The 17520-nt window shown below is 47.8% G+C and overlaps 2 long non-coding RNA genes across 4 annotated transcripts; one reads left to right on the top strand and one right to left on the bottom strand.

Annotated features, from left to right (window-relative positions):
• Positions 1–1928: 1928 nt before the first annotated feature.
• On the bottom strand, positions 1929–8632 carry LOC144315553 (uncharacterized). 3 transcript variants are annotated; one of them, XR_013381269.1, is made up of 4 exons: positions 8523–8632; positions 5815–6050; positions 3973–4139; positions 1929–3387 (listed from the first exon to the last, which is right to left on the bottom strand). It is a non-coding gene; the product is annotated as an uncharacterized LOC144315553 (long non-coding RNA). The 3 variants fall into 3 exon arrangements; XR_013381267.1 differs by having other exon boundaries at positions 5815–6067; positions 8523–8629; XR_013381268.1 differs by having other exon boundaries at positions 3599–4139; positions 5815–6067; positions 8523–8629.
• Positions 2540–16567, top strand: LOC144315554 (uncharacterized). The gene is made up of 3 exons (XR_013381270.1): positions 2540–3209; positions 3948–6573; positions 16404–16567. It is a non-coding gene; the product is annotated as an uncharacterized LOC144315554 (long non-coding RNA).
• Positions 16568–17520: the final 953 nt, after the last annotated feature.

Below are 17520 nucleotides of genomic sequence, written 5' to 3' on the forward strand. Positions count from 1 at the left end.
GAGGCCAGGAGGTACGCGTGCCAGGCGGTGGGGCTTAGGGACCGCAGTCAGGACCCGGCTCCAGCTGCTGGGATGGAATTAGGGGCAAGACATTAAGCCTGTGAGGAAAAGGAGGGCGCACAGCAGGGCCTGTCTTTGGAAGAGATGAGGTGCCAGCAGGTGACTCAGTCATGGAGAGGCAACCTGACATATTAGAGAGTGGGGGCTTTCAGAACGACCTGCACTCAGATTCCCCTCATGAATCTTGTTGGCTGAGTGAGCTTGAGCAAATCGGCTAGCCTCTCTCCACTGTGATTTGCCCCGCCGAATGCTACAGTGTGAGGGCAGGTGTATTCAAATGTCGTCACCAGAATTACTCCTGGGGAGAGCACTGGTTTTTGCAGAAGAGCTGTGATGCCCTGTTTCGGGGATGATGCTGATGCCCCAAGACACAGACTCTACTTGGGGAGAGCCAGGGGGAGGCTGGGGACTGTGCATCACTCTCCCTCCTCTTCTTGGTGCTCAATCTCCAGCAAAGTTACTAAGCTCATGAATAATTTGATATGAAGATATCTTTGGGGATAACCAGAGGAAGGGCTGAGGTTTGTGTCAGGGCTGAGGCGGAGCAAAGAGGCAGGGGTACGCATGAATGGGAAAGGGTACTCAGTGGACTTCTCTGTTATAGGCACTAAGGGGCTAATGATACAAGTGCGGGACACTTGTGCTGAGAAGTTCCCCTGTCCACTGCCTGGCATGAAGCTGGCATTCAGTAAATCATGGAGCTGCTCATTAGCCAGGGGAACTGACCCAGAGGGATTGGATGGGATGCCACTGTCTGGGCTTCAGGCATTGGAATGAAGCAGAACCCCAGATACTGACCTGGGCGAGTCAGCTTAAGGATGACCTGCTGCTGAGCTCCCCTAATCCCAGAGCCAGGCTGCTGGGCGGCTGCGGAGGGGCTGGGCACATAGCAGGACTTGGATTGGCCGTGCAGAAGGCCTAATGATCTCCAAATGCTGTTTCTAATCTTTCTTAGATTTGACCAATGCCAGATTGAAGAACAAATTATGATTACTCAAACATGATTTTAATGTTCACATCCTGCACCTAAACCTAAGGGCTTAAATAAATACATAGACATCTCTGTTTCCCATTCAAGGGACAACAATGCAAAGTTCTGCTCTTCCCTCTTTCAAACCCTTGTTTTTGACTTTTTCATTAACCTGTTACTTTTAATGTGCAAGCATCTTGATATAAAACATTCAAACTTAAACCTAAGGTAAAGCTGGGGCACCTGAGTGGCTCAGTTGGTTAAGTGTCTGACTCTTGATCTCGTCTCAGGTTATGGTCTCAGGGTCGTGGGACCAAGCCCCGCATCAGGCTCTGTGCTGGGCATGGAGCCTGCTTAAGATTCTCTCTCTCTCCCTCCACCCCTGCTCTTGCATGTGCACTCTCTCTCTCATTAAATAAATAAATAAAATCCAAAACACCCCACAAACCAAAGTTAAAACTTAGGAAGAAGAACGTGTGAGCAATTTTGGGTGTTCCCAGCATTATCAACTTCCAAAAGCAGACCTACAGAGTTTAAGATTTCTCCTCTTCACCCATAAACTTTGAAACTTTTCCTTTGATAAATACCTGTGACAGGAAGTTAGAATTACTCACCATTTCCAATTTTATCTTTCCCCGAATATACATAGACACACCCCAAACACAATTCTCTCTTTCCACATAAAATTTTGAAAGACTGCAGCGTTTTTTGGAGAGGTGAATGTATCGCAGGCTGTCCCTTCCCTGACACATTCGGTTTAGGCAGGTGGTGATCTTCTTCCCCGGCCAAATGTGAGGCCTTCCGGTGACACCTGACAAATGCTCGAAAGCACCAGGCTTTGAATTCATGGGGCTGGGGGTGGGCTCTGTTTTGGATATGAAAAATAAAATATCTCCTGTTTAGTTGAAAATGCCCCATTTGGGTTAGAAATTGTTCTTAGTGTGTGTCCTCACCTCCAATAATCACTTTTTTTTTTTTTTAATTCAAGTTACTTAACATGTAGTGTATTATTAGTTTCAGGGCAGAGTTTGGTGATTCATCAGTTACATATAACACCAGTGCTTGTTCCCTCAGGTGCCTCCTTAATGCCCATCATGCAGTTACCCCTCCCCTCTACCCATGATGACCACGGTTTTGATGGCAGTACAGCTGGGTTAAGGCACGCAGGGCTTTTACCTCTTGCAGCAGAGTACTTGCTTCTGCCTTGAGGTCTAGGAACACGGTGAGGTTTAGCCCACTGCCATGGGCTGTGTTCCCCAGATGGAGCCTGGAGATGAGGACTCCGGCGCAGGTGAGTTCTGACCAGGCCTGAGGCGTGGGACAGCCAAGGAAGGAGGCTGAGCAAAGACGGCATATGACGCACACAAGTCCTGCAGCGGGTCTCTGAGGACAGAGGATGGAGTGTCTGCTCTCCTGCAACTGGCTAAGGGCTGCCCTGAGGGGTTGGGACTTCCAGGCACTCCCCGCACACAGGTGAAGTGAGCTCTGGCAGCTGAGGGCAGCCCCTGACCCAGGGGAAAGCCCCTGAGGGAGATGCCCGTTCCAACCTTGAGGCAGCCTTGGCCTCTTTGTTATGGGTCTCCAGAAGCTTCTCATTTGTTTCAAACAATGAGATGTTTCAAACACTCCTCAAGTCATATGCTGCTGAAGGAGGGGCCAACACAGAGTAGTAAACCACCTCCCTCTGACTCTGCTATCTTGTTGTCACAAGAGAATTCAGGCTGGCTCTGGCCGGCGAGGGGTTCCTCTCTCCTTTGAGGAAATCCATCCAAATGGGGGTGAGCTAACTCTGGCTGTGGGTCCAGTGAGCGGCTTGGGGACATTTGTGCTGTCACTCAGCGACTCTGCTCCACGAGGGCTCTCCCTGACGTGCTTCTCTCCTCCCGCGTGGTCTCCCCATCTTGCCTCTGTGCTGTCCCCCTCAGGGTGGCCCGTGAGGACCCTTCCGCTCTGCTCCTGCTCACCTCTTTGCTTTCACTTCGTGTCACTATGCCCCAGTATCCTCTTTTCTAGCCGTGTTTAGTGTACCCGGCAAGCCTCTGAAAAGCACCTACTGTATGCCCAATGCCATTTCTGGCCTGGAGGGACACAGATAGATCATATGGATGGAATTCCTGTCTGCACAGAGCTTGTGGTCCCCGGTGGAACATGAGCAAACAGATGACAACAATGCTGCGTGGTAAGTGTTGGTTTAGGCGGGAGTAAACGGGTTGCCACCTGGAGGTCAGGGATGCTTCCCCGAGGAAGGGACGTTTCATCCGTTTCATCCGAGACCCACAGGGTAAATGGACAGGATAAGAGTCAGCCAGCAGAGGCTGCGGAGGTGAGAAGCATGTTCCTGGCAGCACGAGTAAAGGCTGGGGCAAGAAAGAAAAAAAAAAAACTCTGTATGGTTGAAAGATAGAAACAGAGCCAAAAATTGAAAGAAAGAAGAAAAAAAAAAGAAAGAAAGAAGAGGCCAAGATGTGGCCTGACCACACAGAGATTTGTAAGGCAGCCAAGCAAGGGTAGGCCATCGCTAGACGTTCCTTGCACTCTAACACACTCCTCTCCTCTGCACCTCCTTACCTGACATTCCTTCTGCCTGCAAAGTCAAGGGTTGGGGGTCCCTCCTGTCCCAGTGCCCCTGCAGTCCAGTCCAAGCCTGCCTGTGTTCTCCCGAGCACACCCCACACACTGAGGCTGAGAGCGAGCGGAGGGCAGGGGCCGTCTCCGCACGCCCAGGCGCAGGGCCTGGTGGCACAGGTGCAGACCAGCTGCCAGCTGGATGGCCTGAAGGGAGGCAGGAAGAGAATGGAGAGCAGAGAAGCACAGCATACTGGGAGGTGGAGAGAGAACAGGAAAGGGACGAGAAAAAAATTTCACTCTGCTTTTTGAGTTTCCTGGGGAAAGGGAATAAACGTGCAATTCTTACTAGGATGAAAGAGAACCACAGTGATCACCTTTAAAAGGACAGAATACGGGCACCACCGGTGGCCCAGCAGTTTAGCACCGCCTTCAGCCCAGGGTGTGATCCTGGAGACCCGGGATCGAGTCCCACGTCGGGCTCCCTGCATGGAGCCTGCTTCTCCCTCAGCCTATGTCTCTGCCTCTCTCTGTGTCTCTGTGTCTGTCATGAATAAATAAATAAAATCTTTAAGAAAATAAAAATAAATAAAACAACAGAATACAGGAGAGAAATAGTTTACAAAAGAGCAACTGGGTGGATCAAGGTAAAGAGACCCTTTGCCAGAGGCTGAGTAATGGCAGGGACTTGGGCCTCTGCCAATCCGTTAAGAGCAGGACTCCGAGGAGTCCTCCGAGCAATCAGAATGGTCAGCACCCGCTGCAAAACTGCTTTGCTTTTATGGCTTTCATTAAATTGAATTAACTATAATAACCAGGGCTTCTGTCTGCCCCACTCTCCATTTCAAAACCTTCTCTTTTAGCTGTTGGGCATGGAACTTCTGCACTGAAAATCAGAGTGGTGTGTGTGTATGTGTGTGTGTGTGTGTGTGTGTGTTCCTTTACTAGAAGGGCAGGCTGATCTTTAAAGAGCTGAATTACAGTAATAGGAATGGAAATGAGTTACTTATGGCAGCCCCGAGTCCCTCATGCTGTCACTTCCTTACATCTGGGAGCCCCTCGCCACAGGCCATCATGCTGGTCAAGTACAAAGGGGAGAGCTCTAGCGTTGCATTAGGAGACCTGGCTGGACAGCCTGCTGTCTGTCCTTTACCAGCTGCGAGATGTGGGGTTTCCCTTCCAAAATGTTTCCTTATTTCAGTTCTAGAAGCATACCTGGAGAAGGCGAAAGAGCGAAACTTTCACTTTTAATCCTTTAAATGACTTCTAAATATGAGCCTATTTGGAGAAAAGGGGGGAAAAAACACAGCCAAATGTCTGTCTTTGCAGAAGAGCAACAGGGAGCCTCCGTTGGCTGTGTCTTTGTAGGTACTTTAGAGAGCCGAAGGTCAAGGCGCAGAAGGCGTAGTGAGGGACTGTGGCTCCGCGCCCTGTTCTGACTGTGCCTCTCTCATCTCCCCTGGCCAGCCTGCTACCACGAACTTCTTCCTGAGTCTTCTGGAAGATGCATTGTGGGCCCTCTGTGGGGCCTTGGGCACTTTCCACATCCGAGCCAGCTCAGGCCCAACGGAAAGTATTGATGGTGATCTATTGGTAAATCTTCCAGGGAGAAACCTCTTGCAAGGGACAGAAAAAGGTCATCCTTTCTCAATACAGAGAAATTATATTATGATTCTTGGAAACCACAACAAAAACCAGAACAAAGAAAAATCAACATCCATTCTGTCTTGAAAATTCAAGTACGGAGCAATGATATATGGAAGCTTCATGTTTCTCATGGGGCTGTTAATAGATCTGCAGTTCTCAAGGACCCTCTGGAGGGTGACAGCAGCCATTGGCAATGGGGGGGGTGTGTGTGTGGCCAGGGCTCTCCCATCACCGCTAGGCAGATGGACACAGGGGCTGTGTGCTGCGGTTGGGCCGTGGGCGGGTGGTCAACCAGGCTATACTCCAACCACAGCTCTGCTACTTTGTGCGTGTGCGCTTTGGCCGAGGAAGTTATCCATGCTGCCTCAGTTCCTCAGTTGTAAAATGGGGAGAAGAATGGCTTCCATCTCACAGTGTTGTTGAGAACATTTAATGAGTAAAGACAGGCAACGCAGCTACTCAGTAAGTGGTATTTACTACTGCTGTGCTCTGTCCTAGCTGTGCAACCGGCAATGTTACCAACCTCTTTTAGCTTTCATTTCCTCCTTGTAAAATGGAGTAAAAATACTTACCTTGGGGCCATTGTCAAGTTTAAACGGAATGGTGTACAAACTGGTGTTTACTGAGTTGGTGTTAGTAAAAGGCAGCCTCCCCAGTGGGGGTTTTTCTGAGTCTTCTACACTTTCTTAGTTTCTTCTTGACATCTTTTCAAACACGAAGCTAGTAACACTCCCTTGCTCTCTGGACAAGACAAGGTGTGATCCTTGCCCTGCATGGCGTGAAGCCACAGCAAGTAAGGCAGGCAGCCCTGCAGGGAGAAGAGACCTGAATAAAACAATCACAGGAGGAAATATTTAGAAGGCTACATGCAGTGCGGAGCCTGTTTGGCATATCTTCGCTTACTTAAACCTCAGCACTCCTGTGAGCTAGCCTCATTCCCATTTGTAGGTGATGGAACTGTGTGTGGGGGTGGGGGTAAGCAGGAGTGGGATTCAGACCCCAGGGCATTGGGCTCTGGAGTCAGTGTCCTTCGCATTAAAGCGGTCTCTGGAGAGAGGAGACTGGAACGTGTGGGAGGAAGTGAGAGAGGTTGGGAGTGTGTCCTGGATGCCAGGCCCACCTTCATTTTAAAACATCAGGGAAACAACCCAATTATTCATTGTCCCTGAAGCAGCTGCAGTCTCTGGTCCTGTGTGTCCTCATAATCATCCTTCCCTGCTTCCTCTCTCCCCGCCCCCTGGCTGCCTCATTGATAGGAACACCGGACACATGAGGCCAGAAACTCAGTGACCGCACACAGTGTCCTTCTGTGTGGGTCACTCGCTCACAAGGTCAGCACAACAAACTCACCCCACTGCAAGGACAGTCCCTGGGAAGCTGGGGGGAGAGGTGGGGCCAGTGTTTGGTCTTGGTCTCCTGCCTGTCCCAGACCAGGGCCCTGCGGCTGACTGGGGAGGGAACACTTGGGGGAGGGCAGGAGAGAGGTGGGAGAGGAAACTTGATTGGAGAAGGGGATGGGGGGTGGAGAAGACTTCATTTTGGCATTTTGGAAGATTACTCTGGAGGCCACTAATTGGAACGAGCTTTTGCACGTCCAATACTTTATGTACACCAAGTACCTTGTTACTTTGTTTTGGTAACAAGAGTTTGAAGTAGTCACCTTCCCTCTCATTTTTCAAACCATAAATGTCAGAAAATACTCCTTATTGTTGATTAGATTGTTTGGGAGGGGGTGGGGAAAGATTACCCAGCTTGTGAATCATCACCCGTAGTACACTGTGTGGTGTAAACTAGAAGATCTATGTTCCTTTTCCCACCAGAGATAGTCTAAGAATCATATTGTGAATTTGTGTAACACCTAGTTTATAAGTTATTTTACATGTATTTTTAGGAGATGGAAGATCATTTTGTTTCAGATTCATAACCCTCTCCAAATAAAATGTCAATATCCTTCTTTCTGGGCTCAGCTTTCCAAGGCCATGCTGCAGAATGGGGCTTTCTTTTCTCCCTTTCTTTAAAGATTATATGAATCTCAGGAAAAGAAAGCCACCGAGTTTAGGTGGCTAAGAGCAAAGATTTAGACAGAGAAAAGAGGACTTGTTTGGAAGATCTGCCGATTTTGGGAATAGAGAGTTTTCTTTCTTCGGGTCTGGAGGATTTATAGACTTATGTTTCCTCCTTAAGACAAATGACCCAAGCACGTTTTTTTTTTTTTTTTTCGGCCCTAACTCTAATCAATTACCTTTGTTACTAAAGAAATAAATAATCTCTACAGAGTAATAGAGTTAAAACGCACTAGGTTCTAGCGTTTGGGGGTTATTGAGACTTTCTGTTTGTTTGCTTTTGTCTCTCGAGAGCTGTGCTTTCGCTAACTCCTAGTCCTGGAGTAATTTTTTGCCAGGAGTCCTGATGCACAGGAGACAAGTCGGAATGTCAGGGCCCGAAGGGACCGTGGAAAAGCCCGAGCCGCAAGCCCTGGCTTTGGGGGGCGGGGCGGGGCGGGGGGACCGGAGGCCCAGAGAGCCGGAGCCACTGGCCCGAGTCACCCAGCCGGCCGAGCGCCCCCCACCCCACCCCACCCCGGGCTCGCAGCCCTCGGCGTCTCGGCTCCGGACCCGGCTCTCGACGGCCCCTCCTTCGCGAGCTCTACGCCTGGGGCCGGGCCCCCGTTCCTGCACCTCCTCGCCCCCTCCCCCACCCCGGGGCGCGCGGCCCGCGGAAGGGCTCCGCGTGCGAGCGGCCCGGGCTCCCGCCACCTGGCGGCGCTGGGCCGGGAGAGCGCGCCGCGACGCCGGCCAGGGCGGCCCGTCCCAGCGCCCGGCTCCGGCGGGGCGGCCCCGGTCGCGCCGCGCCAGGCTCGCGGGGGTCAAGTCCAGGTTGCGGCTGCAGGAAGGCGGCGGGGGAGGGGCGGCCCGGGCCGCGCCCCCACCTCCTCTCCCCTGCGCCGTGCGCGGAATGTTGGGCCCGGGCCACCGGCGCTCCGTCTGTGTAAACATCGTTAGCCTCGGGAGCCGACGCGTCGTGCGCCCCCCGCTTCCCTCCCGCCTGCGGCCTGCCCGCGCCCGAGGACGCCCGAGGACGCCCGAGGACGCCCGAGCCCCCCGCCCCGCCCCGCCCCGGCCCGCGGGGTTCCAGGCGGACCCCGGCGCCCGGCCTCCCGCACGCGGAGGGCGGGGCGCGCCTCTTGCTCCTGCACCCAACGGGGATCGACGTCCGGGCCGGATGCTTGAGCACCTCCTCTGGGACAGCTTGAGCTCGGGAGGCAATCTTCCCGGCTCACCTGGAGCTGGCTACACGTGGCTGCGTGTTCAGGAGCCCTCCTCCACCTCCCGGGCGCCAGGGGGGAGCGGAGGCCTCCCACCCCCGGGCCTCGGCGGGGGCGGGGGCCGGGCCGCTGCGCTGTGCTGCGCTGCGCGGCCGCCGGGGCTCCGCGGCTCCCTCCCTCCCTCGCTCCCTCCCCGCCGCCGGGGGCCCCGCGCCGGCCCCGCGCACCCGCCCTCCCGCCTCCCCGCCCCGCTCCTTCCGCGGAGCGCCCGCCTCCTTCGCAACCAACTTGCAAACCCACTGACTTTCAGACACCGATTTCATCATCCATGAAAGCATTATCTCCGCTTTCTTCGCTCGGGTGGGGGTGGGGGTGGGGGTGCCGTCCTCCTCGCTTGGGGTAAGAGACCCCAAAGCGGGAGGAGACGCCTTCCAGGGTATGTATTTTGAGGCAGATCATACAAATGACAAAGATAAAACCCCTTGGAGCCCATGGCGGTTTTGACTTTAAACATGAGGCGAGTTAACAAGGGAAGAAGCAATAAATTCAGCCCGGGGCATGACCCAGTACTAAATTGTCTCTTACAGTGTCCAGATTTCTGGCCAAGTTGTCAATGTGATGCCCCCTTTCTCCGCCAGCCTCCCCAGTTCCCCTTTCAGGTCGTGGTGTTTTTGTTGGTTTGCTTTTGTTTCACTGCCAAGTTATCTCTGCCCTAACTCCCCGCCCCTCCCCCCCCCCGCTGACTCTGGTGTCCAAGTTCCTTAAGCATGACCAGAATCACACACCCACAGTTTCTCCTGCTAAATCCCTCAAGTTGCTTCCCTGGTAGAAATTTTGAAACAAGCTCTCCCGTCAGAACATTTTGTTCATCCCTCCCCACACACAAGCTGGTGAAAGATGGAAGGCTTTGGTATTTGCTGGAAACGAAAACACGGGGACGCGGCTGGAACAGACATCACGATGTTCTTTTGGTCCTTTGCACGAGGTGATCGTGTATCCTTCACATTCTGTATGAGAACATGTCGCCCCAACTGGAGACAAGCGGAACTGGTGAGGGTTAACCAAGGAACGCTTAGGGTGCCTGAGTCCGGGAAAGGATTAGACCACGCTAGACTAACAGGCTGATCCGAGCGATAAAGTTATCCCAAAGATTCTTTCCGCTTTGTGTTTAACAGTTCCTTTTCTTCAAAGGCAAGGGGTACATGGTGTTGCTTTTATGGCCTGGAACCCACAACCAGCCAGCATGAAACATTGTATTATCTTTCCTGTTGCATTAGATTTAGAAGGAAACCGTGATATCCTTACCTAAGCATCGCACAGTGTTTTCCTCCCGATGTCCTACAAATCAGAAGGAGGGGGACCGAACACGGTCAGCGCGCTGCAGAAGGGCCGCATGGAGTAAGATGTGCGCAAGGCAAAGGTTTGGAACACGAAGCAGGTCATTCCAACTGCCCCCTGGGCAATGCCGGGGACTGGGCAAGGTTAAGAAGTGAAAAGGAAGTGAGGATTTTCCTCAGCACTCAACGGTTGCTCAAAGCAGTTGCCCTCTGCTTCTTGCTCAGCCACAAAAATTAGGGCATTGGCTGTAACAGTAATATAACCGCTAACATTAGTGCCAAGCCCTGTGCCAAGTGCTTAACATACACGATCTCACTTAATCCTCACAAGACTTGGGGGAGCTGGGTTCCTATTGTTTCAAGTTCATAGATGAGGAAATGAAGTCGTCCGAGAGAGGTTGTCACTTGCCCAGGGCCACACAGCAAGGAAACAGAGAGGAGTTTAGGGCCAGTGCTTTCAAGTTCTACGTTTATCTGCCTCCCGTGTGATTTCCTATTGAAAAGTCTGTGGTACAGTGAGTGAAGAAATGAGAAAAGATCTATTAAATATCTGATTATGAGTAGTTCTATCTTTAAGGCGGGCACTCAGTATGAGCTAGACACTAAATCGTCACCCCTGCCCTCGAGGTAGGTGGGCAGTATCACCCCCAGCTTGAGGAAGGGACAGTGGAGGCTCTAAGAAGCTGAGATGAGAGCTGATGTTTGAATGCAGAACTGCCTATTTCTTTTTTTTTTATAAAGATTTATTTATTTATTCATGAGAGACACAGAGTGAGAGAGAGAGGCAGAGACACAGGCAGAGGGAGAAGCAGGCTCCAAGCAGGGAACCCGATGTGGGACTCGATCCTGGGTCTCCAGGATCACGCCCTGGGCTGAAGGCAGCGCTAAACCACTGAGCCACCCGGGCTGCCCAGAACTGCCTTATTTCTGAGCCTGGGCTTTTTTATCGGCATCCCGACTTAGGTTCTTGTACGAGCGTGCATGTTTGTGTGTGTGTATTTTGGTGGGGGGGGGGGACGGGGACTGAGAAGTCCTTAGGATGAGTAGCAAGAAATGAAACCTTTTCTGTGGTTAAATGCATATAAAGTGGCTGTAGTTGCCACGGTAGCCCTGAAAATGCAGAGTCAATGAGTGCCAACCACTGTTCTAAGCACTTCATATTCATTTGTTTAATCCTCCGTGAAATAAGCATGCTTATGATGCTTATTTTACAGATGAGGAAACTGAGTCATGGAACATAAATCACTCGCTGTGAAGGTCATTCTGAGAATTAGGGACAGAGCCTTTACTTAAACTCAGGAAGTCTGGCTTCAGTTTCTGTGTTCTCAGCCATTTATTGCCTACTGCCTTCCCAAAATAGCTGAACATTGGTTCATCTGTATCCAAGCCACACACAGCCACCTCTTCGATGTGTATGATTGTGACCTTCAGTCAGGCAAGGTCACAGTCAGGATTTGTAGACTCAACCAGTCTGAGACATGCTGGCCTGCTCTTTCTCTCTCCCTCTCTCTCTTTGTTATCTTTCAACTTTCTTGGAATGTTGGAGTCTTCTTAGTTTTAATTATCACAGAGTAGGACCAAATGTAGGTATTAAGTTGTACTCGTTGGCAATCCCCCGAGAAAGCAGCAGGTGGCTCTACTTTATGACCATTATGCAATAATTCTCATGAAGATAGGCCTTGAGTGAATCGATCTCAAATTCAGTGTCTGACCATCCAGCGTGGAACGTGCGAGCCACAGAGGAGAACTCTTCCATGCGCAAGCTCACGTGTCTTCTGGTCTACCTGTCAGAGCCTCAAGGATGCTCAGGGGTAAAGCACTCTGTTCTAGTCTTTGAATGACAGAGAGAGTTCGCTAGCCGGCCTCACCACGGCAAGCCAGTTGTGCAGTTGTAGAGAGATCTGACTGCTTCCTTGGAAAGTGGAAACAGAAAGCGGCTACACGTGAAATTTTCGACTTCTGGATGCAAGTTAATATATCAAGCAGCTGTGCTGAATGTGACCATGAACCGGGGTTCCTCTACATGCGCTTAATAGCACAGCCAAATTTGAACTTCCTGCATTCCCCTGCAAGCATCCTTGCAAATCTGGCCCCTCTGTGACATTGGTGAGCTGAACATTTTTAGGACTCGGGGACATTGTGTTAAAGTAGAGGCAAAGAACATGACAGAGACGAACCACATATAACAGCAACCAGACGATCCGAGGAAAGGGATGTGCCATTCGGATACTGAAAATGCCCTCTGATAAATGTCTGAAGTTTCCTGAACATTAAATACGAACAGGAAATACTTCACAGAAGACTCCTTAATATAACAACTAGTGCGTATTCCAGTCAGTGGAGTGGTGGATTCATGAAGTAAGTATCGGAATTTGTGATTGTTTCCAGCAGGGGTCCTGGATTCATCTTTAACCCCTCATCGTTCCCTAGACGGACCATGGGCAGGCTCACGGAGGCATGGCAAGAAACCGTTTGAAGGACCTTCAAAGTCCTTGAGATAAAAGTCCATATGAAACAGTATTCAGGCAACTTCCTCGATGCTAGGAAGTCAGTGAGTTTTGTATTTCTGCCAGTTCTAGAAATAAATACAATACCTTGCATCTTATTTAAGCCTATGATCTCACTTTGCCATTCGCAACAGCTCCGTGGGGTAAGTGGCCCATAATCCTCCTTGACGTCTGTTCTACAGATGAAAAAACAGTCAGAGGGCGATCAGGGGCTCTGTCCAAGCCTCCGAGTTGTTTACACATTGGGCCTGGGACCCAGGCCTTCTGAGCGCCACCTGGACGCGTCTCCACCGTGGTCACGCAGTGCAGGCTGCTCAGCTTTGTCGTCTACTTAATGTGAGATGTGGCTCAAAATGATGGGGCTTCTAGTAAGGTCTGAATATTGGGGTGGAGTTCAGATAGTGGGATGGTCTCCTCACACCTGGGAGATACTTTCCACATGTCCCCAGAGCTCTCCTGGAGAGGATGGAGGGCGAGCCAGGAGCATGTGGGCCTGTGGGAACGTCCAGGGAGAGGAGAGTTCAGGTTGGTTCCCTCCCGCCACATGTTCATTTCGCTCGTCCCCATAGCTGTCTCTAAGTGAGGATAAGAACCATGATTCATGAGTTGCTAAAGACCGTGGAGGAAACTACTCTTATATAAACACCACTGATGTGGAATAGCTGTAGAAAACCAATTATTCAAAGCTGACTTTTATTGTACTTTCAAACTGAATCCGTTGTCATTCCACATCTCTATTCTTTTCCTTTATTTAAGTTTCATTTTTGTTTTCTTTCTTCTCCTTCTCTTCTTCCTCTTCCGCCTTCCTCCTCCTCCTCCCTCTCTTCTTTCTTCTCCTCCTCTTCCTCCTCTTCCTCCTCCTCCTCCTCCTCCTCCTCCTCCTTCTTCTTCTTCTTCTCCTCCTCCTCCTCCTCCTCCTCCTTCTCCTCTTGCCAACACCCACATCTCAATAGCTTAACACCATTAGAACTTAATGACTTGCTCACATCAAACCTAAAATGAGTTTTTCCAATCAGCTTGCAGTTCTTCTCTAAGCAGCGGGAATGGGGCAGGCTCTTCCATGCTGGGGCTCCGATGAGTCGGGGCTTGCCATCAATGTGAAGCCTTCAAGGTCATGGGGCTCACTTCCATCAAGCATGCAGAAATGAAAGGAGCCCAAACTTTGCATGTGGAAAGGCTATTGGGGGCCCCTCTCTAGACAGTTACTACTGCTGCTACTTTTGGCTAGATTTGGTCACAGGTTCACCCCAACTCACCCATCGTGCACACTAGGAAGATATGTAGCCATGTGCCAGGAGAGAAGCCTGGTTTGGAGAAAAACCAGCAGTTGTGCCCCACTGATTCACTCCATGAGTTCTTTTTCTACTAGAGTGGTGCCACTCCATGAGTGATAGGAGCCGTATCAGAATGTGTAGGATTCCTATGGTGGGTAAAGATTAGCAACTTACTTTGACTAAGTCCCCAAATGGGGTAGATACTCTCTACTGCAATAGATACTTTACACGGAAAAGAAATTTTCAAATAATCAATCCCAAGAGAGAAAACATAGGCAAGTAAAAGGAAGGAAAAATACCCACAGAGAACCACTATTACCATTTTGATATATTTGATATTTTACATATATATATTTGATGTATTTTCTTGAAGTTAATAGTTTTAAAAAGACGTTTTCATTTAAATAATTTTAATTAAATTTTATTTAAAACACATCCCCAATGGAACTGTATTTCTAACTATTTATACCTAAACATGTTTTACATGGTTCGTAATAGTAAAGAAGTATAATTTTGAGTTCTACTTTTTTCATCCTATAATAACATTTTACATTAGATGGGACATTATAGCATACAGAGGACATTTTTACACACATTTTCATGACCTTATTTATGATTTTTACACTATTTTTCATACATTTGTAGTCTTCATAGTTATAATTTTTTTTGAAGATTTTATTTATTTATTCATGAGAGACACACACAGAGAGAGGCAGAGACACAGGCAGAGGGAGAAACAGGCTCCATGCAGGGAGCCTGACGTGGGATGGGACTCGATCCTGGGTCTCCAGGGTCATGCCCTGGGCCGAAGGCAGTGCTGAACCGCTGAGCCACCCAGGGATCCTAAAGATTATATAGATAAAATCTTTAATATCATATGTGTTCTGTTGAATTTCAACTCATCCATAATAGGCTTAATTATTCTCTTTTTCTTGGACTTTCATTTCCTTTTCCCCCCTCTCTGTTGTGGATGGGGTTGGTGCTCACTCCAAATCCCTTAAAGTTCTTTTTTTTTGCATTTTTGTGTTGATAGAAATGTGAATCATTTAAGATTTTTTGGAAGGCTACCTAGTAGATTCTACTGCAATTTAAAATTCATGCACTCTCTGACACTGAACTTCCTTTCAGGGACTGGTGCTTTTATTTGTATGAGATAGATTCCCAGGAATGGGATATCTGGAAAACATATTGAGAGATTATTCATAGTAGCAAAACAGAAAAAAAAAAAACAAAACCCAAACACCAACATTGCAGAGCAAAACAACAATAACCTGATGACAAAGTGATTGTCCCAGTAATAAAATATTGTGTAGCCATTAATGAGAATGAAATGGAGTTAGACCAGTTAAATTGAAGGGATTTCCATGAAGTATCGATCAGACAAAATGCAAGCAATTGTGGATAGTGTGTTTCATAGGATCTCATTTATGGAAAGCAAACAAGAGAAAAATTTTAAAAGTCTACATGTATTATATAGATGAGCTGAATGTAAATATAGATATATTTATGTCCTGGTCACAAATCTCATTTTTTCAAGTAACTGGAATAGTGATATTCAAATGAAGTGTTATCTGTTTCTTTGGAGCAGGAATTATTACCCACCTCCAATACCTGATAACAACAAGCATCTTTTTTTTTTTTTAAGATTTATTTATCTATTCATTCAAAGAGAGCAAGAGAGAGGCAGAGACACAGGCAGAGGGAAAAGCAGGCTCCATGCAGGAAGCCCAATGTGGGACTCGATCCCAGGTCTCCAGGATCACACCCCAGGCTGTGGCGCAGCACTAAACCGCTGCGCCACCGGGGCTGCCAACAACAAGCATCTTAATATGAGGTCCAAAGACATCTAGCTAGAATCCAAGGGTTAATGCAAGTATTTCCTTCAAATGCACAGAAGTAACATTTTTTTAAAAATGAGGCCATGGTTTTGCTTTACATTTTCAGTATAGCTTTAAAAACATAGTGCTACTTGTTCCTGGGAGAAAATCAAATAATAAGATAGAGTCGGGAGGGATGACAGTAACTAACTTTTAAAGTTCTTGCTATGTGTCGGACATTGGATTAATTGCTTTAAATATACAATCTTGGGACACCTGGGTGGCTCAGCGGTTGAGCGTCTGCCTTTGGCTCAGGTCGTGATCCTGGAGTCCTGGGATGGAGTCCTGCATCGGGCCCTGTGGGGAGCCTGCTTGTGCTCTGCCTATGTCTCTGCCTCTCTCTGTGTGTCTCTCATGAATAAATGAATAAAATCTTTAAAAACAAAACAAAACAATCTTAATTGTTACAATTCTGAGAGGTAGTATTTCTCCATTTCCTGGGAAAACCCAGAGATCGATGTTTATCGAGGGTTATATAGATTATACAGCTTGTGAGTGGCCAAGACAGATTTGGCATCCGAAGCCTGTGTGTTTAACCATCTTCCCAAATGGACTGCCTATCTTTTTACTATGTTTCGTGTCACAAACCTCTTTCTATACATGGAATTCATGCATTCTTGAAATACATGGGTAGAGATAAAATTTTTTTTGGATTGAATCAAATACTTTATTATTGCTTTATATTTTAAAATTAGGTGTGTGTCCCTAAGGCCCAAATATTGGTCAAATGACATTATAAAATTGCATGTATACACACATAGGTATGTATATGTATATATATAATGTAGTCCATGTACATCTCTGTATACAGAGAGTGGAGTGGTGTGAATGGTGTAGAGCAGCTTTGTAGTTCATTCTGAAGCTAGACAGTAATTTTACCTTTCTCTTGTTTGGGTTCCAGATGACAAAAAGGAATATGAGGTCTGTGCCACTCATCTTATGATTTTTTGTACTGTTTTGAGGATTTTGAGATACCTTGATTCCACTACAGCCCCAAGAGAGGCTGGAAGTATGGGGGACAGCTGTAGGACAGAGGGACTTGAACAATCCACGGACAAGAGGAGTTTGAAGTAATTAAATCAAAATAATTAAATAGTGTTTTTGTTTTGCACATTGATTATTACCTCGTTCAACATAATGGTTTACCTCATAATGACATTTCCACTTTCAGTAAACTTGTTATAAGTAAAATTGGAAATACATTAAAACAATAGGATGGGATTATCTATGCTGCAAAGTGGAATTTCTGTTTACAAGCACCAACAACTTGATAAACAGAGGATTAGTGAAATAATTTCTATATATCTTTTTTACTTTGGCTGTTAAAAATACATGAGTATTATTAGGTATATATTAAAATATTTATGTGTTGTGATTTCTTAACCTAATATAAGTTTTTTTTTTTTTAGTGTATCAAGAGCCATCTATTCAAAATGAAAAGAAAATCCACAAATTAGTTTTTATGCCCCAAATGTTTAAAAAGATGCTTTTTCCTAGCTAAAACAAACACCCTCCTCCTCCATATTTCCAAGACAGAAATTAATTTTCTTTTTCACAAACAGCACTGAAGGCAGCAAACAGCCTGGTCAACAGAGTGTCTGCACAGGAGGCAGTTCATTTCATTTGTTGCTATTATTTTTTGAACCTCATTTAAAGACTTCTCTAGTTTTAGAGGATAACAGGTAAAGGCTGGGAAGCAGGAATTCTTTCTATGGATCTATGGAGATTTGCTAATGAATCTTTCCTTAATTACCGGGGGGGGGGGGGGGAATTGCTTTTTTTTTTTTTTTTTTTTTTTTAATAGAATCACAGGGATAGAAAAAAAAAAAACAAACTTCTTTCCCACACCAGCACTGACAAATGAGTGGTTGTTTCCTGGGTTGAGAAGCATTAGAGGGCCAACTTCAATTCTGAGTTTAGTCAAAGTGTTCTGGGACCAGTGTTTTCAACTGGACCTCTGAGTTTACCGTATTTGGGAGGGTGACCCTAAGCCGACATTTCTCTGGTTGCAATTACAT

The sequence above is a fragment of the Canis aureus genome, chromosome 6, assembly GCF_053574225.1.
Source record: "Canis aureus isolate CA01 chromosome 6, VMU_Caureus_v.1.0, whole genome shotgun sequence".
NCBI classification, from domain to species: Eukaryota; Metazoa; Chordata; class Mammalia; order Carnivora; family Canidae; genus Canis; species Canis aureus.